The 8,590-nt window shown below is 49.5% G+C and overlaps 1 pseudogene; it reads right to left on the minus strand.

Annotated features, from left to right (window-relative positions):
• Positions 1–3,109: 3,109 nt before the first annotated feature.
• Positions 3,110–3,316, minus strand: LOC142260766 (U2 spliceosomal RNA; annotated as a pseudogene).
• Between the last annotated feature and the right edge of the window lie 5,274 nt (positions 3,317–8,590).

Raw genomic sequence — 8,590 nt, forward strand, 5'->3', positions numbered from 1 at the left:
ATACACGTCAGTCAGCAGTGGCTGATAGTGTCAGAGTTCTCGTCATTAATTTTTGCTCCTAAAACCTGTTAGGTTCTTAGTGCGTCCGTGCTTGCATTTAAAAACCGCACGTGTGTGCCTGTCGGTGGCAGCGTACAGGTGCACAATTTGCACAAACTTTGATATAACGCCCAAGTCTAGTGAATACACGTCAGCACAGCATTGCAAAATGCGCAAGGGCGTTGGCAAGGAACAAGGAAGTGGACGTGATGGTGGTGCAGGCAGAGGCCGAGGTCGTGGGCAAGCTCTAATTTTGCCACAACAAAGGGCCACATCTAGTCGCTCGCACGTCCTGTCCCAAATTCTTGGGGACCGCAGCAGTACACCGCTCTTGAACCAAGACCAGTGTCAACAGGTTGTTAGTTGGATAGCGGATAATGCTTCCAGTCAAATTGGCACCACCACAAACACTCTGTCTTCCACACGGTCAAGTGTCAGTAGCCGTGATACTGCACCGCACATTTCAGAACCTGATCCTCCTTCCTACCACAAGGCTGAGTACACGTCCTCGGACATTAATGATCCCACACTTGGACACTCGGAAGAGCTGTTCACATTTCCATTCGCACATTCTGGCCTCTCGCCAGCTCATGTTGAAGTGGGTCATGAGGAGATCGTATGTACAGATGGCCAAATATTTGAGCAGCCACGTTCTCACGAAGTTGGCAACGTGTCTCAACAAGGGGTGGACGATGATGAGACACAATTGTCAGGAAGTCAGGAGGAGGAGCAGGGTGCGGAAGAGGAAGACGACGTGGTGGATGATCCAGTAACTGACCCAACCTGGCAGGAGGATATGCAGAGCGAGGACAGCAGTGCACAGGGGGAGGGAGGCGTAGCATCCCAACAGGCAGTAAGAAGCAGGGTGGTGGCTCCAGGCAGAAGTCAGGCAACCGTTCCCCGGAACAACAACACGACACAAGGTGCCTGTACAAATGTTAGGTCTTCCCGAGTCTGGCAGTTTTTTAAGTTGGATCCAGATGATTCTAAAAAGGCCATTTGCAACACCTGCCGTGCCAGCATCAGCAGGGGTACCAAAACTAGCAGCCTGACCACCACCAGCATGATCAGGCACATGTCAGCCAAGCACCCGACTTTGTGGGAAGTACAACAGAGTCGAGGAGCAGTGCTTGCTAATGTCACTGCTACGTCTTCGCTGGTTGTGCATGCGAGCCAATCCCCTGTCCATGCTGCCTGCGAACAAGCCTCCTCCGGTCCTGCACCTGCAGTTGCCTACTCAGAAATAACACCATCATCAAGCACGTCCTTGTCCCAGCGCAGCGTTCAGTTATCCATTCAGCAAACCTTTGAACGCAGGCGCAAATACACTGCCAACACCCCACATGGGCGCCCTGGACAAGCCAGGTCGTCACAGGTACTACACCAACACACTCTACACTCCGGCTAGGCACACCGAAGCTAAACACAAATCCTAGTTGCCTTCCTCCAGGGGCTGATGTCCACACCAGGGGGTGGGCCAGGCGGTTGATCCCACCCACCGAGGAGTTCACAGTCCTGGAGGCGGGAAAAGGAGTCAGATTAGAGATCAGTTTTGGAGTTAGAGAAGTGAAGAGGAGAGGAGACTGACCGTGTCCGGGTGTGTGGCCCGGGCACTCAGCAAGGTTGGCAGACGGTGGTGACCTTCTGCAGGAGAGGCTGATTGGAGTGAACCGTACGGACCGGGGATGGGCGGTGGCCCGCCGGTACCAGATCGGGGAGTGAAGAGAAGCCAGCACCATCCGGCAGGGCCTACGGACCCCGACCAGGCTAGGAGTCGCCGTAAAACCGGTCAAATCCGTTAGCGACAGGAACCTCCAGGGTTTCCCAGCAGTCAAGACCCGATTGAAGGCAACAGCTCACACCGTAGAGGGAAGCACAGTCACCGCCAAGGCTACAGTTCCCAGGGCCAGAGCCTGCGGGCAAAAGGGGCTCCCTCAGCATCCATCCAAGCTGGGGAGCGGGTTACCGGTGGGAAGCCCGCTAGATTTTGGGGGAATAAAAGGGGTCCAACACCACATCCCCACAGGTGCACACCCACCCATCAAAGAGAGCTATAAGCCAATACCACCTTCACATTGCCAGTGTACCAAGTACATGTTGAGCAACATGAAGGCGGCTGGGGTTATCCGTGACAGTTGTAGCCTTTGGGCAGCTCTGTTGATCCTGTTAAAAAAGAAGGACGGCACCACTCCCCGTATTGAGGAATCGCTAGCTGCATTGAGAACTGCAAATTATTTTTCTACCCTTGATCTCACTAGTCACTATTGGCAAGTGTCCGTTGCTGAGGCAGACCGGGAGAAGACCGCCTTCGCCACCCCTATGGGTCTCTGCGAGTTCAAAAGCATGCCCTTCGAGCTGTGCAATGCGCCAGGAACCTTCCAGAGGCTGATGGAATGCTGCTTGGGACAAGATTTTAGGGTGTATAAAAAGGGAGATTAGATCCCGTGATCCCAACGTATTGTTACACCTCTATAAATCACTTGTAAGGCTACATCTGGAATATGGGAACCAGTTTTGGGCTCCACATTTTAATAAGGACATTCAGAAGTTAGAGTCAGTTCAAAGGTGGGCAACTAGACTACTACAAGGAATGGAAGGCCTCCCATATGATGACAAGTTGAAAAAGTTATTAAGTGATTATTGGCTGCAATGGGGCTTTCTGGCTGGTGCCAGCCTCTCTTCTTAGCACACAGGAACCACAATCCCTACACCATGCTTCAATGGATTCTCTCATCCCAGCCCAGTAAAACTACATATTTTACACAGTCATAAGCAGCCAAAAGGGATCTATTCTATTCAATTGCAAATGATCTAGATAAGACTGAGAATAAGATACTGCACGGGACATAGCAGAGTTGGTCAAGTTGAGTGGAGATGAGTTTGCTATTTGGCACAGCTTTTTGCATCAATAAAGCAAGTAAAAGGTGTGAAAGATAAAAAAAAGGGTGAAAGTGTGAAAAGTGAATTGGCCAAATTGAGGTGCATATAAAGTTTTTGCTTTCTTTCAATTAACTAATGGGGCTCATTTGAATCAGGTGAATTGAGTTCTGCTTTTGGAAACTGGGTTAAGAAGGGGTGCACCGGTCCTGGAGGTACTGCAATACCAGGTCAATGCGTGCAGTGGACAGAGCAAGATTTTTTCCATCTCCTTGTTCTAAAAATCCATTTAATATATGGTCCCCAGAGAGGGGACGTATCAGATATTAAACTGATAAGAACAGATTTAATTTTTTTTTTTTTCTGTTTATCAGTAGGACTTCAAAATAACAAAGGTGATCGCCTCCCGTTGCCTGGGAACCGTCCAGGCACAAGAGGGCTATGTGTCACCAGAAGGCGCACACACTTTCTCAAGGCCGGCAGACGTGCAATCCCAGGCACCTTCCAGTACCGACCAAGGTAGCGTCCTCCGAAACTACACTTGATCTTAGCCAAAAGGCCGAGAAGCTATAACCCGAATTGGTTACGGCCTTGAGTGGCACCCTGGCCTATACCGGACACATCTTAGGGAGAGGGAGACAAACCCACGCCTACAGAAGACATTTTGTCACCCAAGCCAACCCTTGAAAAGGCTGTTTTGCAGAGCAAAAACAAGAAGAATGGTGCTTTTTGCAGCCGCCGCCCACTGCAATGAATCTGAATAACTCCTCCTTTTGGACACAAGCACCTCCCCTCCCCCTTGCAGTCTTTCCAATTCATGATACAAAAAGACGGACGGACAGGACAGGACAGGACAGGCTGCCTGACTTTCCGTCACTGCCACCCTTTGCCATCCTTGCCCGTAGAAAGCCCTTTCATCATCCCCAAACCCTAATCTTTTCCCTTCCCTTCCCAGATGCGTCTCACTCCCTTTCATTAGGAAGTGAGCGCAGCCTTTTCTCCGTTCTGCACATGCGCGACGTTAAACACAAATGCGCAGGCGTGCGTTCCATTACCCTCACTGCATTCCACTCCCATACAGGAAGTGGGCGCAGCTATTACTACGGTCGCACATAAAAGAACCCACGGCCACCACTGCACATAGCTGACTCCACCACAGGACACCCACTTCTACACCAACGCAGGTAAGACAGGATCGGCACCTCTATGCTCCCGTTACAATCAGGCTCAGTCACCATGTGATAACGCTCTCAACTCTTTAGTTGCAGGCTCCCCTTGCTTCACCTCCACTGGCTGTGCTGCCATTTCCTCTCCCACCTGGAAGGTATACTTTATTCCACTATTTTCCTGTTTCTCTCTTCCCCCTTTTCCCATAACCTACTTTTATCTGCATTTGTGGGGTATCTATATGCTATTTACATCATAGTTTTATTCATTAATATGGAAGGGAAGAGTGCCCATGAGAGTGTTGAACTGCGGAGAGCAAGAGATTAAGCTGCTCCGATTTGCCACCATTGATAAGCTGTTCTCAGTAGATACACATGCTATCCAAACAGCAGCATCCACCATTGCTTCAGCCCACCCATTCAGTGACAGCTCACCAAGTCAGCCAGAGGAGTGGTGTAAGGAATTACACGTAGGCACTGACTCCACACCTTCACATCACAAGAAAGGGGTCTACAGGCTAGTGCAAGAATACGAGCAAGTCTTCAGCAAACATCCGCTAGACTTTTGAAGAATAAAAGGGGTCAAACACTACATCCCCACAAGTGCACACCCACCCATCAAAGAGAGATATAAGCCAAAACTACCTGCACATTACCAGTGTACCAAGGACATGTTGAGCAACATGAAGGAGGCTGGGGTTATCCGTGACAGTTGTAGCCTCTGGGCAGCTCCGTTGGTCCTGTTAAAGAAGAAGGACAGCACCACTCCCCTGTATTGAGGAATAGCTAGCTGCATTGAGAACTGCAAATTATTTTTCTACCCTTGATCTCACTAGTCGCTATTGGCAAGTGTCCGTTGCTGAGGCAGACCGGGAGAAGACCGCCTTTGCCACCCCGATGGGTCTCTGCGAGTTCAAAAGCATGCCCTTCGAGCTGTGCAATTTGCCAGGAACCTTCCAGAGGCTGATGGAATGCTGCTTGGGACACCGAAACTTTGAAACGGTACTGCTATACCTTTATGATGTTATTGTTTATTCTAAAGCAAACAAGATTTTAGGGTGTATAAAAAGGGAGATTAGATCCGGTGATCCCAACGTATTGTTACCCCTCTATAAATCACTTGTAAGGCCACATCTGGAATATGGGGTAAAGTCCTGAGCAGGTTGATAACCATTGGTTTGAGCATGGTAGGGTGTAGTGCGCATCTTCCTGCATCGGTAAAAGCTGCAGAAGTCCTTGAAGATTTCCGCTTCAAAGGCTGTGCCTTGATCTGTGAGGACTCTCTCTGAGTAGCCATGAGGTCTGCATAAGTGTGCTTGGAAGACCTTCGCTGCAGTATGGGCCATTAGATCTTTGACTTGTACCACAACCATAAATCTCGAGTAGTTGTCTACCATCGTAAGTGCATACGTGAGCTCGCCTCGATATTCTGCAACAAAACTCCCTTTTTCGATTTCAGTTTCAGCAAACACTCCTCTTCCTGTAGAAAATATTTATCATTACCTAAGACAGTCATTCTAATGCATGACAATATTAAGGCAATTTAGTTAAAACTTGTTTTAACTCACCTTTAAGGGGATTGATGTATTTCATGGTCAATCCAGGTTTGTCAGTGATGGCACTGACATAATGTATGGCGTCTTTTTCGGGCGTTATCCTTTGCCTTTTCATTGTGAAAATCCAGTTGCCTATATCAAAGCAAATTCTACTACTTGTAAAGTATGCAGAAAATGAAATGTAGAACATATAACATCAACTGCTTAGGAACGCATCATAGGTTAGTACTTAAAAGGATATTGTCATGTTCTAGTCATAATGCAAGCTGGACATTTTTCATGTTACCCTGTAATCGCCGGCCTGTTCTAATGCTCACAAGCCAAGATATAGGCTCAGCTGCTAAGGCTTCCCTCTGCCTTCTGAATGAAACTTGAATATGTCTGGGTCACTGTGTATATAGCAGGTGCTCAGAAAAAATAAGAGTCAATTCAATAGAAATAGCTCTGGCACACTATAGTGATCAATAACGTAAGAAAAGAACTCTTGGAATGCTGAAAATTCTTTATTTGTGCAAAAGGATAATTCATCCAACGTTTCGACCTTGTTTTTAGGTCTTTATCAAGGATAAAGTTATCTAAGATCATAAAGGGTTACAAAACCATATAAACACGTAATTAGTACATAGTACAACATAACAGTACAATATATTGCTACTTGAGAGTACAATGGGTCAAATGACCATGATGCACATACAAAAAATTTTTCCAAAGCCATAGTGAAAACATTTGTACTGAGGAAAGAAAATTTCCACATGACCTATCTGGAGAAACATTCTGGATCAAACAACCAAAAATAGTCAAGCAGGTAAATACACACCTATATGGATAACAGGATGATATGTGTTCAATTGTATAGCGTCATTGCCATTAAGGTACAAATGGAAAACTTGCAATCCTATATAGTGAAGGAAATGAACACATATCATATCAAAGAACACAGGAACATGGGTGTGAGAAAAACCTCAATGTTTATACTTTGTTCTTTATAATGGTGTGAACATGTATATGTCTCAGTACCTTATGCACTTGAGAATTCTAGTGAGTAGATCATGAAAGCCTATTTCAGAACTGGAATCGGTAAATAATTGTAGGTGGAATCTAAATGAAAAGATGGTACAAGTGTTATCATGACACGTGGGCTATAACACAATGAGGGGCACTGCAGCCAGAAACTTGAGATGCTGCCCCCTGACTGCTGGCCCCTATGCATGTTTAAATAGAGGTCTCCCCCTAGAAAGACACTGACCTGCCGCCCCCGCCTCCTGTGGTGTGACTGGCCTAAGCCCCGCCTCCTGGATACATATCACCGTGCTGCCCAGCTTCCAGCCTCTCGGCTGCAGGACCCGGACCTGTTTGGGCAGCCGGACACAGGGACCCGCTCCTGGAGGCGGTAAGAGAGCTATCAGCAGGGAGGTAAGCGTTTCAGCTCACAGCACTGTTAGCTGTGAGCGGCTCCCTCTATGCTGAGGCACAAGCGATGTGTGACCGGTGAGCGCGGCGTTCTAAGGGAACTACCCGCCCGCTGGTCCGCTTGTGCTCGCCATTATTTAACAACCTCACCCCCCCCCTCCCCCCACCCCCCCCCCCCCTCCTCCCACCCCCCCCCTCCTCCCCTAAAATCAGCATGGAGGAAAGCGTTCTGCTCACGGCGCTGTTTGCTATGAGCGGCTCCCTCCCTGCTGAGGCTCAAGCTACGTGCGCCGGCGAGCGGCGTTCTGAGGGAACTACCCGCCCGCCGGTCAGCTTGAGCCGCCATTAAGTTTGAAAAAGAGCGCTTCGCGCTCTTTGTCATTGGCCCCGCCCACCCGCCGCCCAGCAACCGCCGACCAGACACCGTCGCCAGTGCCGAGGAGGAGCTGGGTAGGGCTGTGTGCGCTCTGCACGGCACCTAAAAGGTGTGCCTCAGAGCGCAGCTGAAAAGCTCCGTTCTGAGGCGCATGGTGCCGGTAGAGAACGTGCGCTCAGCCTGCAGCTCCTGCCATAGACAGAGCAGGAGCTGCCGGCAAAGCGCACGGAAGTGACATGTCACTTCTTAGAACACAGCGATTCGGGCAACAGCTGAATCGCTGCGTTCTACTATGCAACGTGCGTACGGCCTCTACACAGTCTCCATAGACTGTGCAGGGGACGCAGGACGCATGAATTAGGCACACAGCCTAATTGAAGTGCAGACTCAGTGCAGTCCCTGTCACAGCGCAGGTTGGAGGCACGGTAGGGGAGAATCTAGTATGCAGGCACTAACCTGCAAGAGTCAAATCACCCCATCCCACACGCACTGAACTTCCCCTCCCCTCCGTTTGTATGCCCCGGGAATGCCAAGGGGGCTAGCCTGGGAATGAACCAGGGACCATGTGGGTCTCCCAGTGAGCGGGCGGGTTAAGGGATTCTGTTAGGACTTCAATGTTCAAATTGAGGGGGGCTGGTAGTGAACAGGGGCAAGAAGCAACAGTCAGCAGGTGGCGTGTTTTCCCTCCTGCTGATACCACACCTACACCAAGCCCCCTCCCAGGCCAAAACACACTCCATTTGACATTATGACAATGGTGACTGTTAACAGCCCCGCCCCGTTGTCACACAGGGGATTTCAGCATGTTATGGCGGCGGTGGGTGCGGTGCCGACTATCGCGTTGTACGGTCATGTGCAGGGGTCACGGTAGCAAGCTTTGGCATGGGTAGCCACCATGTCCGGAGTCTGTCATCTTAACCCTTGGATAGGTGTGAGCGTCGTCGTAGCAGGCGTTACGTGGGTAGATCTAGATCCAGTCGTCTTGTCATTTCCTGAATCACCAGGTGAGTACCCTGATGGGGAATGCGGGGTGGGATAAGTCCCCCTAGGGAGGATAACGTGACGTCACAGGTAACAGGCGTCCCGCCCAGCTCTACATGTTGTCACTAAGTTATTTATAACAATGTTATTGGTGCTGAGGGAATCGCCCTCCCCCGTTTCTGTTA

The sequence above is a fragment of the Anomaloglossus baeobatrachus genome, unplaced genomic scaffold, assembly GCF_048569485.1.
Source record: "Anomaloglossus baeobatrachus isolate aAnoBae1 unplaced genomic scaffold, aAnoBae1.hap1 Scaffold_178, whole genome shotgun sequence".
Lineage (NCBI taxonomy): Eukaryota > Metazoa > Chordata > Amphibia > Anura > Aromobatidae > Anomaloglossus > Anomaloglossus baeobatrachus.